The sequence below is a fragment of the Durio zibethinus genome, chromosome 15, assembly GCF_047325235.1.
Source record: "Durio zibethinus cultivar Kanyao isolate XHJ-2024 chromosome 15, ASM4732523v1, whole genome shotgun sequence".
Taxonomy (NCBI): Eukaryota; Viridiplantae; Streptophyta; class Magnoliopsida; order Malvales; family Malvaceae; genus Durio; species Durio zibethinus.
Window position 1 is genome coordinate 5,693,593 of NC_143176.1, and position 20,547 is coordinate 5,714,139.

Consider the following 20,547-nt stretch of genomic DNA (forward strand, 5'->3'; position numbering starts at 1 on the left):
GAGATGACAAATTTAGTCAAATTTTAAAGATTAATTGTTGAAATTGATGAATTTGAAATATTTTAAAAAACTCGTGAATGAAAATTTTGAATTTTAATTAAAACCATGAATGAAAATGAAATATTGTACAAAAGTCATGGATGTAAGGTGTAATTTACTTTAATTTTCATTGACATTTTTTTTGCTAGTTGTCTTTTCCTTTATATTTGAAATAGGAATTGTCCATTCTAAATATGTTATTACTTTTTGTTTTCAATTTTTAGGAATTTATTATAATTAATTTCTTGAGTTGTTTATATCGATCTCATTTAGTTATTTTAATGTTTTAAGAGATTGAGTTTTTAGGAAATATGTAGCTAGGAGATCATTTTAAGTTCAATTAATTATTGCATAAAATGCTAAATAGTCATTTCTTCTCATAAAAAAGCCTTAAATAATTAATACCACAAATTTGTTATTTCTTCTCATAAAAACATATTGTTCATACTATTTAGCATTATTTATCTACTATTTTTTAATATTAAAATTAGTTTTGATTTTAGTAATTACGATTGCAAGTATATAATTTTTATGAAAATATTAATAAAAAAGAAATTATAATTATATTTAAATATTTCGCTTAAAAATCAATAAATTCTATATAAGATAAATTTAACATAAAATTAAATCAAATTCATAAATAATAAGATTTAAATTTAAAACATGAAAATTTTGAAAATTTTTTTACCACTAAATCAATGTTTTATTATTTAAATCAATAAAAATAATTTAATAAATAATTATTTAATTACATTTGTATTGATGAAATGCTTTGAAAAAATGCATTTCATATCTTGTTGTATGTCTGATTAACTCACTTATCTCAATGCATTATTTTTCAAATCACTCAAATGAAATATCCAAAAAAATTTGGATTCCGGTTTTCTGAGGATTCCTTATTGCTGGCATAATAGGGGCTACAAAACAATATTATTCCTGTTTTCTAAGGATTCCTTATCCCTGACAGGCATATCAGGGAGTCCAGAAATAATAGCATGGTAGCACAAAAATTTGTTATTTCTTCTCGTAAAAACATAAATAATTAATACCATGAACTAAAAAACCCTTAATGTCATCATTTAGCACTATTGAGAGTAGGGTGAGCTTTATTTGGTCAAAACAGAAAAACCAAGCTAAACTAGGTGATTTGGCTTAGTAGTTTAGTTTAAAACTAGAAACTTTTCAAACCAAACTGAATTAATAATTTAGTTTTGAGTTGAAAATTAAACCAAATAAAAAAATTAATTAAAATTAATAATATTTTTATAAATATTTTAACACATATAAGAAAATATATATTTGTTTTTTTACTAAAATATGTATATAAATTTTACTTTAGGTTTTTTTTTTTAATTTTCCTTTAAAATAAGTTATAGAACAATCTTTATTTCTTAGATATATTGAAAAGCCCTATGTAGTATGTACTAGTACTTTGTGTTTTTACACATGTCATATGGATTCATTTTTATTCATGATATAGTACTACTCCTTTCAAACTGTTGTTTTATATTTTAATTAAATTATTTGTCTTTGACTTAAATTAATGAATTGAGGTATTTCATTTACAATTCTTTTTGTTACAATATTATAGTTAGTCAATCGCAATTAAGAATTATGTAGCCACCACTTATAAGTGTGGCTTCTAAATAATTTTGCGATGGGCCCTGCACAATACTAAATTATAATTAGTTAATTGTACTACAATAATTATAAGAGATATAGTCCTAAATTAAAGATTTTTTTAAATTTTAATTGATTAGAATAAAAAATTTAAGAAGTTTAAACATAAAAATAAGAATTATAGTAGTATGAAGAAATCAACATTGTTTGATTGCTAGACACACAATGTAGGTACTAAAACAGAAAAGATTTAAATGGAAATTGAACTTATAATAAAAGTAATAGTGATTAGAAAATAGTCTATGAATATTGGGGAAAAGCAGAAAAATTGTTATGCATAATCCATTAGTGGAAATAACTCAAGTTCTAAACTTAATTCACATTAGATTTACTTATATTGGTTCTTTCATTTAATCATGGTTTATATGGGCCTTTAAAGCAATATGTTTAATTTAATGATAGGGCTTTTAAAATGAAAAATTTATATAAAAATTAATAAATAAAGAATAAATAAGTTTTTAGTCACTTTTTACATTTTTTGAATTGATAGTTAAATGATATGATTACAGGTGTTAGGATTTGAGAATATGAGAGAAAGGAAGTAATTGTGCAATATGATAGTTCTTGAATTGGGACAAGAATCACCAAATTCAGAATATTTAACTATTACTAATTTTGAAGAGTTATTTGATGGTGAATATAATCTTTCAAGTTTGAGGGAACTAAGTTTATTCGATCTACCTGAATTGCAGGTGGCATGGAAGGATCCGATTGAGGTTGTCAACTTTCAAAACCTCACTAAATTGGATGTCCATAAATGCAGAAGGTTAAGATATATCTTATCATCTACCATCGCTTGGAATTTGCCACAATTGAGCTTTTTATGGATATCTGAGTGTGAGGAATGTTGGGCTAAAAGCCTCCAATCCAATCACACCAACGCAAACGAAATCAAACAATAAATTAAACACACAAGAGACAACAATTTAACGTGGTTCGGTCCAACTGACCTACATCCACGGATGAGAAAAAAGATCCACTAGTTGTAGAGAATTACAAACATACATCATATCATCAACCCCACTCAACAATCAATACTCATAAGACACTCTCAATCTCTTCTAGTCCTATGAAGTATTCTCTACCCAAACAAACACAAACCCAAACCCTTGTGCACTCTTTCAACATAACCAAACACATACCCATATGCTCCCATACATCATACCTATGTGGACCCTCTCAGTCTCCTCTAGTCCACTCACAAACAAACATACACACCCATAAGACGTAGAGCCCCAATACTCCTATGGGGTGTCTATCCCACAAAACCCTACAACTCTCTTACATCTTTTTCTCATACCTAACCCTGTATAGACTTCACCTATTTATAACCATACAAACTTGCTCATTAAGAATTCATTTCCTTTTAGAATTCTTCTCCTATAAGTCAAACTTGCCTATTAAGAATTCCTTCCTTTTTAGAATTCTTCTCTTGTAAGTCAAACTTACCTATTAAGAATCTTCTTTCTCTTAGAATTCTTCTTTTGCAAGTCTTCTTGTCCATCAAGCAATATCTGACAAATCTCAAACAAATCTTTTATGGGATTTGAGTCAATATTCCCAACAAGGAATTGGAGCAAATTATTGAAAAGGATGGTCAAACTTCATCACAAGGTCATCATCTCCAACCTCTATGCTTCCCTAATCTGACTGTAATACACATTTATTCATATGAAAACTTGAAATGTCTCTTTCCGATGAGTGTTGCTCATGGCCTTTCAAAACTACAAAAGCTAGATGTTTACAACGTCTCCAAATTAGAAAAAGTATTTGAACAATCAGGAGATGAGGCAAATGGTTGCGAGGAAAAAGAGAAAGTGATACAGCTACCTCAATTGTACACCTTAAGCCTTTCAGGGCTACCACACCTTGTGAGGTTCAGCCCTGTTGGTTATCATTTCGTATTCCCATCTTTGTGTCATTTAACTGTAATAGGTTGTCCCAATATAACCACAAGCTTTAGTGTTGATTTAGAGGAATCTGGGCATGCCAGAACAAAGGTACGCTACGCACCCAAAGTCTCAATATAAAGTATCAAAAGCAGCCCTGCCTTTTGTATAGCTGAACTTGGATAAGCTTATGAACAGAAAGGTTCATCTGTTATATATTTTTCATGCTTTTATTTCCTCTTTCAGCTTTATTGATTATGCAATATTAATCTCATCTGTTCAAGGGGACTTGTTATGGATTTCAATTAAAATTTGTCATCCATGTGTTTGTTTTAATTCCTAATGAAATTGAAAATGTAATTGGCTGGCAATATTAATTCCCTGTTCTATTGAGTGGCAGTCTTTCTTATTGGGTTCATTCAATGGTCCTTGTTGCGTTATTATTTCAATTTACTAAATTATACATGCTTCTTGTTCTTTACATGCCATGCTTTAATTTGTTTTGCAGGCAATCCGATCATTTGATGACAACTTAGTGGAAAAGTCTGTCAATGCTCAACAAACTACATGGCCAATTGGTAGTCATATAATGTGGTATAGACAATGGAGTTGAAAACACCTTTTTCAGAGGAGGGAGATGAAGAAATGAATGTCAGTTTCAGAAGATGCCAGTAAATGAAGCAGTTCGTAATTTGCTGCAGCATTTCATAAAGCTTACCCAACTTCATAGACTTGCAGCCAAATATTGCGATCATATTAGAATGCAAATTTCTATGAGGGTACATAAGACTGCATTCCTGTTTATTTGTCTTTGTTTATCAACTAAAAGTTTATCGTTTGTTGTCCTTTCCACCAGCAGACTTGAAAACAAGGATCTTTTAAAGCAGCAATGGGCACAGTTTAATTATCTTTGTGTTTCTGTAAGGAAGTTACTTGAAAATTCATCAATTCTGAATTTCAGTTGAATAGCATTTCTTGCTCTCTCTAGACATTAGACAAACCACATATTATTTTGTAGCATAAGAATTGCTATAGGAATTCGATGCATCTTAATTTTGTTCAATTACATTGATTTTTTTCAAAAAAATTAGTCAAAACTAAGTTTCCCTAGTTGATGGTGTAGAGGTTGCTTTATTTAAAGATGGTGGATCTTACCGAGTTAAATACTTACCATAATACTAAAAAATAAAAACAACTAAGTTCATGGAAAATGTTGGATTGAAATGGTATTAGTATATATGTTCTGCTTAGCAGTTTTAAGTCAATTTTTGCAAAAGGAGAATTAATCTTGATATTAGAAGTCAAAACTTAGAATTGTTAAAGGACGAAAACAAATAATATTTTTAAGATTAAATCGTCAAATTTATCACTATACTAAATTGAGGGATCTATATATATATATTACTATTTTTGGTATAATTTTATCACTTTATTATATTTTTATGAAATTTTAATCATCTATGGATTAAAATGGAATATTTCATCCAAAATTTCTCTTTTTGCTATATGTTGTTGATATGGAAAATATTTATATTTTATTTTAAAAAATTTCACATACGATAATATAAATTTGGAAAAAATAAATATGATGATTTGATTTTTCATAAAAAAATTTTAAATTCATAAAAATTTGGAAAAATTTTAAATTTATTTAGAAAACCAAAATATATGTTTTAAAATTTTATTTTTATTTTAAAAGAGAATAGTACTTGAAATTTTTGTATGAGTTTTTCTTCTTGATCATCAGCTTGAGCTAAACTCTCATGTTGCCCTTTTTTGCTTAATTATATTGAAGATAATTTTTAGTGTTGTATGCTTAGTGGTGCAGTTAGAATAGGAATTTACTCTTGTTTAATTTGTTTGAGGAAGTGGGGAGGAATGCTACCAGAAACTATTTAATTAACAAATAATATCTCCTTTTCTTTAAAAAAGAAAAAAGATTAGATAGATTGTGAAATTGTAGATTTGAGCTGAAAAACTTGCCATTTTGTTGGTATCATCCGCCGCTTTTCATGTACTCTTAATATTTACCAACTCTTTAAGCAAAATCTAAAATGTTGTTTGCGACCATTGATGAGAATCGTAATGGTGTGCTCTATCACCTTCTGAACTGAAAGCATTGACTATAGGAATCCGTTTTAGAAGAGATGATTGGATAAGGAAGATGCTGTTGAGAAAAGTAATGGCAGATTTTGATACCTCCGTTGCTCTCCTGTTCAGTAGGCAAATTTTACAAAAGGTATCACACAGTGGATTCAAGAGGCAAAGCAAACTGGGGTTGCTTATATCTCGAACCTGATTTTGGTACATTTAAGTTTATTACCGATTTCATCAGGTAAGTTGAGCATTGATGACTTCTCTAGAGATTATAACTTACAAAGACTGACTTCTTCAAATTGTTTTACAGCAAACCAAGAGAGTACATGATTTGCTAGGGTTAGAGGAACAAAGTGATGAGGGTGTTGAAAACCTTGGGTGGATATCTTTCAAAGCAGTACTTGTGTTACTGCTGGGCACCATTATTTTATCTGTGTATTTTCATACCTGAAGTTTTCATAGTTTTATTTCATAAAAACGTCTCACAAATGTGAGTTTAAGTTTCTATTTATATATAATAACAGATGCTTAAATATCCGGGATTGAGGTGCATACAAAGTTTCTGCAAGGGCTCTCAATCTCATTGGCTCTCCCCTTCCTTAAATTTCTCACTTTCTCAATTTTTTATTTCTTTTTTATTTATTCTTTTAATTGTGTGAACTGTTGGGCTAAAAGCCTCCAATCCAATCACACCAACAGAAGCGAAATCAAACAATAAATCAAACACATAAGAGACAACAATTTAACGAGGTTTGGTCTAACTGACCTACATCTACATATGAGAAACAAGATCCACTAGTTGTAGAGAATTACAAACTTACAAATTAAATCATCAACCTCACTCAACAATCAATACTCATAAGACACTCTCAATTTTCTTTAGTCCTATGAAGTATTCTCAACCCAAACAAACACAAACCCAAACCGTTGTGCACCCTTTCAACAAAACCAAACGCATACCGATATGCTCCCATACATCATACCTATGTGGACCCTCTCAATCTCCTCTAGTCTACTCATAAACAAATATGCACACCCATAAGACTTAGAGCTCCAATACTCTTATGAGGTGTCTATCCATAAAACCCTACAACTCTCTTACATTTTTTTCTCATTCCTAACCCTGTAGAGACTTCACGTATTTACGACCATACAAACTTGTCCATTAAGAATCCCTCTCCTCTTAGAATTCTTTTTCTGTAAGTCAAACTTGCCTATTAATAATCCTTTTTCTTTTAGAATTCTTCTCTTACAAGTCAAACTTACCTATTAAAAATCTTCTTTCTCTTAGAATTCTTCTTTTGCAAGTCTTCTTGTCCATCAAGTAATATCTGACAAATCTCAAACAAATTTCTAACAAATCCCAAATAAATCTCTTATGGGATTTGAGTCAATATTCCCAATAATCTCCACCTTGACTCAAATTTCATCAATCATTTGTTTTCATGCTAGACATGCTTAGCTCTACCTGCAATGAAAGTTTCACACTCATCTTCTCTTGTGTGTCTTCATGCTTCATGCAAACTGATCATTCAATCCTCAAAACACAAACTCAAACTTTTTTCTTGAATCACACTCCTCTAAGCTTGCCTTTTCCCATGTCTCAAACCATGTTCTTTCTACATCTCGAACCTTCAGCTCTTCTCACGTCTTGAACATTTGACTCTTCTCACATTTCGAACCTTCAGCTCTTCCCACATCTCGAACTTTTAGTTCTAATACCACTAGTTGGGGAACACCACAGCTTTGATACCATTTGTTAGAGATCACCACAGCTCTGATATCATTTGTTGGGCTAAAAGCCTTCAATCCAATCACACCAACAGAAGCGAAATCAAACAATAAATCAAACACATAAGAGACAACAATTTAACGAGGTTCGGTCCAACTGACCTACATTCACGGATGAGAAACAAGATCCACTAGTTGTAGAGAATTACAAACTTACAAATCAAATCATTAACCTCACTCAACAATCAATACTCATAAGACACTCTCAATTTTCTTTAGTCCTATGAAGTATTCTCAACTCAAACAAACATAAACTCAAACCGTTGTGCACCCTTTCAACATAACCAAACACATACCGATATGCTCCCATACATCATACCTATGTGGACCCTCTCAGTCTCCTCTAGTCTATTCACAAACAAATATACACACCCATAAGACGTAGAGCCCCAATACTCCTATGTGGTGTCTATCCTACAAAATCCTACAACTCTCTTATATTTTTTTCTCATATTTAACTCTGTAGAGACTTCACCTATTTATAACCATACAAACTTGTCCATTAAAAATCCCTCTCCTCTTAGAATTCTTCTTTTGTAAGTCAAACTTGCCTATTAAGAATCTTTTTTCTTTTAGAATTCTTCTCTTGCAAGTCAAATTTACCTATTAAAAATTCTCTTTGTCTTAGAATTCTTCTTTTGCAAGTCTTCTTATCTATCAAGCAATATCTAACAAATCTTAAACAAATCCTAAACAAACCTCTTATGAGATTTGAGTCAATATTCCCAACATGAACATACTATTAAATGTTTTTCCTATTCAGAGCATACTATGACCTCTTTTGTAAAAAAAAAAAAATGTTTCTCTATTCAGAGCATGTTGGAGCCTGTACTTTGATCTTGTTTCTATAATTCTTCATCATTAATTTGCTGTCAGACCCCATCAAAACAGGTACACTCAGTTAATGAAAAATCAAAGGGTGTGAAGGGGGTCATGATTTTATTGAAGAGGTAAGAAGTCCAGCAACTGAAGTTTTTTCGGGCATAAAGGGTATAATAATTTATCACGATGTCATTCATATCAACATAAAAAATGCATTCAACCTGTATGATCATTTATGAAGCAGTTCTATCTAGGTATACCTTTTTGCAACATTTATTTCCCAACAACCTTAGCATATATTTGAAGCTGATGCTTCAATAAGTTGAACATTTTTAGACCAAAACTTCACATTTTTCTCTAATCTACATTGTTTGATGGGTTACATCCTAAGAAGAGCAGAATTGCTAACTTTGTCCCTTCTTTATATAAGAAAATGAGACTCATCTACTATTGTTTCTTTGTAATTTCTAGGAAACAAGCAACAACATTATGTTTAGCCACATAATGAGAAACAATGACTTGTTTTAGTCTAGCTAGCCTATTATTCCAAGTTAACTTTGTTCTATACGGGAGTTAAAAAGAAGATCAATAGTTTTTTTTTTAATAAAAAGGAGGTTGCAACCTGAAACTAAAGAAAAAGAATTACAGGTGTTTGGATTTGAACCCCAGATCTACTAGATATCTCCTCTTAAGATGATTGCATCGATAGTTTTTCAATTTTACTTTTGTCATCCTAATGATAAAATGATAGACTATGTATTTTTTTCTGGAACAAGGTAATCGAAAGATGATTCAGTAGTTTTTCAAGCTTTTTTTTTTGTCATTGAATATTGGGATGGTTTTGTTGATGAATAAATGCAAATATAGATCATATTAGGATATTGTTGGATACATTAAGATTAGATTAGTACAAATTAATAATGATGATTTATGAAAGCATACTCTTATTTGGGGGTAAACCACAAGACTAAATAGATGTCATTGCCTTTGGTCTGAACAAACCAATCCAAAATGTTAGGTTTGTCATTAATGCAACCAACCATTAGGCTCATAATAATTTACATCTTCACTGCCATAATTTATTCGGATGGCATAAACCAAAAATTATAATGCAAATTGTAAATTACTAGAAGTATTTCTAAGAGGGAACTTGGATAAGAAAGACAACAGTTTTCCTTATACCATTAAGAATTTTCAAGCTCACATGCTTTTTATACATGCATACATATTTATGTATGTGTGTACACAAACATGAATATAAACATACATACATACATACATAATGCTTAGATTTCGATATTGTTCTTAATAATCCCTATCATCTCTGCTACTTCATGATTTTATCTTTTTATTACATATTCTCAGGCAAAAAAAGTAGTTCGTCAGCTGAGAGGTGCTGGTAGATTCAATATATTGATCTAGGGACATATAGTAAAAAAGCAAGCATTAAGCACACTAATGCTATGTTTAAATAGATATTAATAAAGAAAATGAAAGGAATTTTTTTTTTTTTAAGAAAAGGAAAGGGTATATGTACTTTTGTATGGCTAAAATTAATAAATGTAAGGAAATGAAAGGAATTCTAATAACTATTGTTTGGATAAATATTGTAAAAAAAGAAATAAAATAATTTATTATATTTTTTTTTTCAATTATAACTTTTTTTTATAAAGTAATATATAATATACAAATATATTTTTATACTACTTAGCTTGTATAAACAAAATTTTCTAAATAAAATTAAGCATGTTTAATATGATAAGATGTATTAGCTAATTATTAATTTATTCTTAATTTTGTGTTTAATTTAGTCTTTTAATTTATTCTGACAATAATTTGACTTGTTTTGTTATTAAGACTTGAAAAATTATAAAATATTTATAAACTGTAATGTTATATTAAATACTCATAAAAAATTATTTTTATAGGAAATATCAGTTATATAATCAAATTTAATGTCATAATAAAAATATAGATAAAATGGTCTTTTTATAAAAATAAAAATTTTTTAACTTTCCTTTCCTAGTTTTTTCTCTAAATTGAAGTATTAAAAAAATAAGGATTACAAAAAAAATCAAAAGTTATTGGTTTTCAACTTTTTCCTTTCTTTTAAATTAAAAGTTTATCAAAACAGAGAAATGATTTTTTTGTTTTCGTTATTTTTTTTTATTTTCCTTTCCTTTTCCTCATCTCAATCCAAACATAGTGTAAGCTATTTACATTCATGGTGCAATGTACAATCTCAAATCAGAACCCAGAGAATATTTATATGGTTACAGAAGGCAGGTTTAAGTAGAAGAAAATGGAAAATCAGTTGAAACTTAAGGCTAAGCTTCACGAACTGGAGGTACTTACTTAATGACTATTACCTACTTGCTTAATTACTTCTAATTATCCAGTAAAGCAGTGGTACCAAATTACATTGTTTCTTAAATAGGCTTTTATATATCTCCATATCTATGAAGAAGAAAAAAAAAAAAACAGTTCCTCTAGTTAACTTGAACTATGAAGACTTGGTAATAGAAGTTTAGCAAAATGCAAAAACATTTCTATTTCCACATCGGAGGCATTGTTTTGCCTAATTTAATTGGAGAAACAAAATGCATATAGAAGGCTGTGATGCCCTCCTAATCTTACGTTGATAATGAGAATTTGTGAAGATCCTCAATGGAATATACGTATAGACTTAAACCCGAACTAATGTATGATAAGAGTTTTTAGATCAAAATGCAAAATACCTCATTTTTTCTCGGTGTGAGTCTCCTCTTGATCTTGTGGATGAGTACGGGTCTCACAAATACAAAGCTACATTAGATGTTTTTTCAACCAATTTTGGTGTGATAGCTTTAATTTATGGCATCTGCAAGTTAGGATATGTTGTTTTTAGGGGTTAAATTCACTGCATGGAACAAATTAATAGATATTCTTAGGTTTTTCTTTGCGTTGGCTCCATAATAGCAGCCATAAAATGTATGGAAGCTTAAATAAACAAGTAACACCTTGATAAATTGAGCCATTAGCTTGCAAATCGCTTCAATCTTTTTACATTAATGGAGAGTTAGGCCCTGTAGGTCAGCCCGAGCAATAGAAGTTTGTAGGATAATAAAAACATCTTTACTCTAAAAATTTATCGCATTCTGAGTCTTACATGTCAAGCTGTTCATATAGAATAGATTGGTTTACAGGTAGAATGGTGGGGTGGCTCTGAAACCATGGAGGAAATTCTTCCTAGAATTCAACAGAGGGAAGAAACAGCAATTAAATGGGGAAGAGCCATGGCTTATGCCTTCTTTCATAAGGTTAGGAACCGTGAAGTTCAAGCTTGATTCTTGGATATTTTGATGTTATGTTGGGAATTAAAATCAATTGTGTTGATTTGCAGTGGAAGGCAAATGCAAGCCAGTATCACGTGGATCGAGATGGAGCGATGATAGCCACGAGGCCCTGGGGGGCCAGGGTTATTCTCAACCCATCGACCTAAGGAAAACTCATGTCAGGCAAAAAAGAAAATCAAAGAAAGAGATGAAACTTCAAGCCATTGTAAAATCTACTTTGCCAAATGGGAAAGTACCTCCAAAAGTGAAAAAAGTTACCCCAATCGATGGCTAAAATTAAAAGAGTTATAATTATACAAAACTTATCCTAGTAAAGATGATGGGTGATTGTTAAGCAAATTCATTGAAGTGATTTAATATGATTTCTTTTTGTACCTGTGTGGATTTGTAATGCCTTTTTACACAACAATTGAATCGTGCTACATGGCTTTAGAGATTGAAGTATGAAAAATACCACTAATGGATGGGAAAAGATGAAAAAGAAGAAAAAATAAAAAAATAAAAAAAGTGAAAAAAAAGAAAAGAAAGAAAAGATGAAGAGAAGATAAAAGGAAGGCTTAGATTGAAAACTTGAAAGGGCAATTTAGGTAGAAAAATCTTTAAGTTTAGAGTTGGACACATTGATGGAAGGTCAAAGACATCTGAAGATCCTTCAAAGCTAGGGTAAAATTTGATGAGCTCAAAATGATTTTGACAATTAATGGAATGAGTTCTTGAAAAAGAATCTTGGATTAATGTTCAAAATTGTTTGAATATTCATTGTTTGGATATTGTTACTCTATTTGTTCGATTTATCCCAATGACATGCATCTGACTTGTTTCTTTCCCCATTTGTTTGTAACAAACTCGTTCTTTATTGATTATCTTTCTCCTAATTCACCTTGTGCTCCCTTATTATTGCATCCCTAAAGTGAATTGAGAAAATTTATGATTGCATTGTGTTTGTGAAAAATTAAAATTATGATGAATGAATGATAATATTCATGAAAGAGTCTTGCATTCTTTTGAAAAGAAATCCAAGATTATAAAGGAAAAATGAAGAGAGTGCAAAAACTTGAAAAAATGATATGACCAAATGATGAATATGAGGATGAATTGGTCGACATAACCTGTGAGTTGTGGTCAAATGGTGAGAATAATATGGACCAGTGGGCGAAATTTATTCTAAAATGGTTAATGCTGAAAAACCTATGATTGGTGACCAAGTGACATGAGATAGAATTTATTCTAATATAGCTAGTACTAAAGGGCCTGTTAGTTGTGCTTAAATAATATGGGGCAATGGATGAAATTTATTCTAGAATTGCTAGTGCTGAGGGGTCAATGAATTACGATCAGATGATGAAAGTGTTGAGAAGCTAAACAAGGAAAAAAGTGAGATGGTGGGGTTTTAAAGATCATATTACCACATTTTTATTAGAATTTCATGACATTGACCTCCACATTACATGCATTACATTTACATTATGATTTGGAGAATTTTTGAAACTTTTGTCTGGATATGCATTTATGTTATGCAGTAAACATTTGAATCATGGTTAAGAATATGACATTGTGAGAATCTAGATTGTTGCATTTGCATCATTAAGAAAGCATTTATATCATTGATCATGACATTCAGTACACAAAATTTTGACTCTAGTGAAAGTTTGAAGCTCATCTGAAAAAGAAATTTTAAAATTTTGATGAAGTCTAGATTTTCAAATAAGAATATTTGAATTTCAAATGAGAATCTATGAGGTGTGAAACACAAAATTTATCAAATGTGAATCTTCAAACTCAAATGAGAATATTTGAATCTCAAATGAGAATCTTTGAAGTGTGAAATCCAAAATTTATTGAATGTGAATTTTCAAACTCAAATGAGAATCTTTGAATTTCAAATGAGAATCTTTAAGATGTGAAACCCAAAATTTGTCGAATGTGAATATTCGAACTCAAATGAGAATCTTTAAATTTCAAGTGAGAATATTTGAGGTGTGAAACTTAAAATTTGTTGAATGTAAATCTTTAAACTCAAATGAGAATCTTTAAATATCAAATAAGAATCTTTGAGGTGTGAAACCTAAAATTTGTCGAATGTAAATCTTCAAACTTAAATGAGAATATTTGAGGTGTGAAATCCAAAATTTGTTGAATGTGAATTTTCAAACTCAAATGAGAATCTTTGTATTTCAAATAAAGTTCTTTGAGGTGTGAAACCCTAATGTTCATCGGATGTGAATCTTCGAACTAGAATGAAAAGTTTTGAACTTTTTAATATGAATATTCAAAGTTCAAATGAAAAAGCTTAAACTTTTTAGATGTGAATCCTAAATTTGTCAAATGTGAATCTTTGAACTTGAATGAGAAGTTTTAAACTTTTGGATGTGAATCTCCAAAATTCAAATAAGAATCTTTAAATGTTGGATGCAAGTCTTGCAATTTGCAAATGTGAATATTGAGATCTTGTAAATTTGAATTCTTATGAAACTAAAGTTGTGAGAATCAAATTTCAGTGAATTCTTGCGAAGCTGAAAGGTTCTTGTAAATCTAAATCTTTGATTTTCGAGCTCAAATTGTGAATCTTTGAGTTCCCATTACAAATTTCATCAGATCTGATCTATGACTCTTCTAGACATGATTGTCGATGAGCAATTTATTTTTTCAAAGTTGTAGTGCCTCTGTTTAGAGGAGTATTTATTTTTTCAAAATTGTGGTGCCTTTGTTTAGAAGAGCAATTTATTTTCCAAAATTGTGGTACCTCTGTTTTGAGGAATAATTTATTTTTTCAAAGTTGTGGTGCTTCTATTTAGAGGAGCAATTTATTTTCAAAGGTCGTGGTGCCTCTATTTAAAAGAGTATTTTATTTTTCAAAGTTGTTGTGCCTCTGTTTAGAGGAGCCTTTTACCTTTTAAAGTTGTTAAGCCTCTGTTTAGAAGAGTTTTGTTTACTTTTTCAAAAAAAAAACAAAAAAATGTGTCAAGTTGATTGAGTTGTCTACATCTTTGCACAATTCCTGTTTCACAGCAAGTGTGCAAAAATGGGTAGCTGTAGACACCACAATCTGTCCAGGGGTCTACATTTGATTTTTGTTAAAAAATATATAAATTAATTAAAAATGAAAAGGCTAAAAAATGGGGAAAATTGGTTGAATTTGGGAATGACTGAGTTGAGGAGTTTAAACTGAATTAGGGTTTAGAGTTAAGAGTCAGAAAAGATGGAAATCTCATCTGATTTAGGGCTCTTGGATTGAAGCCCTATAAATAAGGTCAGAGAGCACACAGGGAAGACACGAAGTACACAGAAATTAGAAACACAGAGAAAAGTAGAAAGCAAAAAATTTTGGGAGTTTTTTTAGGTTAAAAAAAGATTTTTCTGGAAATTCTAAATTTCGGTTAAATTTTTCAACGTTGATTGAATTTTTTAGTGACTTTTCTAGCATCGGTTGAATTTTTTGACTAGTTACCCAGTTCCTGGCATCACTTTTTCAGAAATTGCTAAACTTTTCGGTGAACTTCTGATAAAAAACCTAGATTTCGATCAAATTTTTTAGAATCCGATGAAATTCAACCAATATTCTTGAGGTTTAGAGAGAGAAAGAGAGAAAAAAAAAGGGAAGAAAGAGAAGGGGAAAGAGAAATCTGAGGGGAAGGGTTGAATTTGGGCTATTTATACCCTCACTGAAATGGCGTCATTTTGGAGCTTCATAAACCCTAGGATCTGCACGTTTTTACCGCTAGGCGACCTGACCCAAGCGCTTGACCCACTTCAACCTGCATCCTTGCTTTTGACTTAAGCCGAGCCAAGCTGTAAACCCAAATTTATTCTTTTAGGTACCCTTCGTAAGGCTTGGGAACTCCTTAAAAAGATAGATTACTTAGGTGACCAATCACACATAGATAAAAATGATTGGTGATGACCCCTTAATTTGTTAAATCTAGCTATAGATTTACAGATCTATTTGTTATGACAAAAATATTTAATTAAAATATTTATAGATTTTTTTTTACTTCATTTCATTATACTCTTTTGTTAAATATAGGCATTGAGTGATAATGATTTAGTTACAATAATACATTTTTTTATATAAATTTTTTCTTTTAAAAGGTACAAACATTCATAAAAGGAAAGTGAAAATATTAATATTAAATATATATAGGGTTTATAAATCTTATGACTAAATTTATTTCCTTTACTATTTTTAAATTTAATATTTTTATCAAAATAATAACTTAACTAATAAAATGGATATATTTGTTTTCTTGTACAATAACTACTTAAAATATAAGTTTCAATTGAAGATTTAATAATATAATTTTTGTATAGTTTTTTCTTCTATTATATATATATTTATATAAACTCAACTGGATTCTAAAGGTTTAATTTTAATTTCAAAAATTTTATGGTTACTTAAATTTATTGATTTTCATATTTTATTTGTAAATAAATTCTTCTATAAACAACACCTTAAATACTTTTTTTTTTAATTTTTTTCATTCACACTCATAGTTGAAAATACGAATTAAAGTGATAACTCATAATAATAGAACTTTGATTTAAATTCCTACTTTAACAATATAAAGAAAAGACAAATAAAAAAATTAATATTATAATTAAATATATGTGAATTTGTATAAATTTTTTGGATTTAATGCTAATTCATAAGACCTGCAATTGAAACTAAATTTATTAAAATTTTTAAATTTTTTTTAAAATTAATTTTTATCATAAGAATTTCTTAAATTTGTCTAAGATAATAGTTCCTTTTAATCGTAGTATTTATTAGTGGCTCTAAGATCAAGTCTAAAGTCTTACATTCTTAAGTAATTTATGCTTTTATTAATTAGCAAAAAGATAATTAATTTTTTTTTACATTTTCCTTCACATCCATTACTTAAAACTCAAGTTTGAACTATAAATTTCATTTATAAAAGGCACAAGTATAGCTAAAAAGAAAAGTTGAAAATTCTCCTATTATCAAAAGAAACACTATAGATTTAATGCCAAATTCACAAATTTCATTATGTAAATATGATAGTTTTATTTAAAGTAAAATTAAACACTTAGTTAAAAGTACTATAAGTAATTTTTTTCTCTTTTAGGCACTGACTTCTTCTTTCTCATGAGATTGATACATTCATTAAAAAAATTATTTCTTCTTTTGAAAAATAAATAAATTTAATAATCAATATTGAATAATGAATTTCTTACCTTTTAACACTATTTAAGTATAGTTAATTTATTAAAATCTCTTATATTTTTCATTTAAATTTGTTTGTACCTTAGGCTTTTATAAATTACTCAATTTTTGAGTTAAATTGCAATATTGGTAATTTTCAACTTGTACTAAAATTTTCTAAACAAAATTTGGTTTATAGCAAATAAAAATATATTCCATTTAGAAGAATACTTATAATGATATTCTAACATTATAAATGTTTTTATTACTCAAGTAGGTTATTTTAACACATGTGCTACACGATCAATTTTTTAATATATTATTTAAAATTAAAAATTAAATATATCTCTACAAAATTTTAAATATCATATATTAAATAAATTATTATAAATAATATTTTAAAATTTATATTTGTAGGTCTATTATTGTAAATATATCTCTCTACCCATTAGCAAATTTTTTTATTCCTATTATGAAATTTATTAAATACATATTAATACAAATTATTGGAAAATCTCATTAAATAAATAAAGAGTTTAAATATATATATATATATATATATGACTATATATTTTTATCCTGTTGAAAGCCAAAAGGCAAAAAAGGCAATACACAATAATATAATATGTATCTTTTCAAAATGATGAAAAATGAAAAGGTCAAAAAAGTAAATAAATATAATAAATTATTACAATTAATAAATAAACATAATTTTTATTAAAATTGAAAAAAACGAAAAGGCAAATAAAATTAAAAAAATACATTCAATAATCACAATTAATCTAATTTTAAATAAGTTAATATTATATTTAAAATTAAAAAAAAAACTAAAAGACAAAAGAAGCCTAAAAGATACAATTAATTATTACAATTAATAGATAAATATAATTTTTAAAGTTGAAAAAAATGAAAAGGTAAAAAACAAAAAATAAATAATAAATTACCACAATTAATAGATAAATATTATTGAAAAACACAAAAAGATTAGGCCAAAAGGCAAAGAAAGAAATACATAATCAATTTCATATATCTCTTTAAAATTATAAAAATTAAAAGATAAAAAAATACAATGAATTATCACAATTAATACTTAAAATTTAAAAAAATCAAAGGGCAAATAAAACCAAAAAATACGATTAATTATCATAATTAATTTAATTTTAAATAAGTGAATATTATCTTCAATATTGTAATAAATCAAACGACAATAAAACTTAAAAGACACAACTAATGATTATAATTAATAGATAAATATATTTTTTAAAAATTGAAGAAATAGAAAAGATAAAGAAAGCTAAAGATACACAATTAATTACATACATATTACTTTTTAAATTCAAAAAAATGAAAAAGTCAAGAAAGTCAAGAAAACACAATTGATATATAAATATTATTTTTAAATTGAATAAAACAAAAAGGTAAAGAAAGCCCAAAAAAGTAATTATCACAATTAATTATTAAGATTTATTATATATTATATAATTAATTTTATGATCATTAACGAATATATTTGTTAATAAATTTATTAATTAAAAAGTATTGTTTTTAAAAGTATAAATAATTTATTTGTCTTGTAAAATTTTAAAATTTTTATTTTGTGGAATAAGTTCACTTTAATTTTTATACAAAGTTATAATATTAAAGAAGTCCTAATGTGTGATAACAAAGTTTTAACTGAAAATTTTATATATTCTAAATTTACCATCTAATAATTCAAAAAGTTATAAGAAGAATTATATTGTTTTACATTTATTTTTTATTTTTAATTGGATAATCAAATTCAACAATAAAAATAAAAATAAAATTTTATTTTTTATTTATTCTAAATTTTATTGTATGATTTATTTTTTCACTTTAAAATTTTTTATCGGATTTAATAAAGTTGAGTCTCATACTTTTTTAATAAAAAATAAAAAATATTTTATCTAAGTTTTCTAACTAATTATTTAGTAACATATCTTTTTTAGCATTAGAATTACAAATTCATCAATGTAATTCACAAGATCAATTTTTATGTAAGAGGTAGTGAATTTTTCTTTTGAATAAATTTTAAGATGTAATTATATTAAAACTTAAGAACCTATTATTCCCTTTATGTCTCTATATTTTTGTTTTTATGTGTACAACATATTTTGATTAAAAGATTCACAAATAATATTTATCTTAAATCTTAATAGAGCAAAACCACTTAAATGTAATTAATATAAATCAATGTTGAAGAGTTTTGGTCCAACAATTTTTTATAATGAATTCAATTGCAATATGATTGGCCTGGTTGAATTTTTTTGGATCCAACTCCTTAAAAATAAGTTTTTTAAGAAATATAGATTTTAGTGCAATTATAAATTATAAGAATTCATAATATATTTTGTTACTTAGATTAACAGTATAATGTTTGAACACATGAGATTTTCATTAACATTTTTTACACTTAATTTTGCATTTGTATTTATCAATATATAGTTTGTACTGTTTATAATAGTAACAAGATATTCTCTTATTTTTAGATAAATAAAACACATCATTTATCAAAAAGAAATTTAAATAGAATAAATTTGTGATATAAATAATATTTCTTTCATCATCAAATAACTAAAAAAAACAATAAAGCTAGCATTTAAGTTTAAATTGTTAGGGCAAAAGGAACAATTTAATTCATCTTTACTATTGAGATTTTTCATATTTATATTTAAATTTTAAATACAAAATAAAAAAATATTAATGATACAATATAAAATCGTATAATTAGTAAAATTTTATAAATTCTAATACTATCAAATTATAAAATTATTGCACAAAGCATGTATTTAAAAAATTAATAAAATATAAAAATTTATTTTGCATAATGACATAATAAAGAGATAAATCCAACATCATAAAATAAAAATTAATTAATTAATACTGCAGTTTGTACAAATTAATAAAGTCTACAGCAACAAGTGGAGCAAACTCATCAGAATTTTAAATGCCCAGGAGATAGAAGGCAGCAAAATTTATATATATATATATATATATATGTATCTATAACATTTTGGAATGAATTAAAAATATAAATTTCCATGTTACCTGTTACCTGTTTGACAAAAGTAAAGAAGAAAAGTTCCTTCCAATTAATTTTGGCCACAGTACTTTACCGGCCACTTACAGTGAGAGGTAATAAATGAAGAAACAGGAGAGGTGACTTTATAAAGGACGATGAGTAGCTATGTTCATATATTAGGATATTCGGAGTGCTGTGTTACTTGAAGCAAACACATTTATTACGTTTAGAAAAACAAAACTATTAATATTAAAAATTATATTTTTTACATAAAAATATAGTTAAAATATTTTATTATAAATATTTTATTTATTATTATGTTTTATATTTAAAAATATTATTGATATTTAAAAAAATATTATATTTATTTTTTTATTTTTTAAATAATTAATTACGTTTTATATGTAAAAATATAATACTTATAAAAATAAAAAATTATCATTTATCAATGGTTACATTTCTATAACAAAAAAATGTAATTATTAATATACATAACATTTTTTATTTATCAAATATTATATTTTTTAACATAAAAACGAAATTAAAAGTATTATAAATTTTATATTACAATATTATATTAATTATTACATTTTCAAATTAAAAATATTGTTTATATAAAAATATTTAATTTATTTTGTTATTATTTTAATTAATCTAATTCATGTTATATACAAAAAATTTAATGCTTTTGAA

At 27.2% G+C, this 20,547-nt stretch overlaps 1 pseudogene; it reads left to right on the forward strand.

Annotated features, from left to right (window-relative positions):
* Positions 1-5,790: 5,790 nt before the first annotated feature.
* Positions 5,791-11,927, forward strand: LOC149514574 (protein IQ-DOMAIN 10-like; annotated as a pseudogene).
* The last annotated feature ends 8,620 nt before the right edge of the window (positions 11,928-20,547 follow it).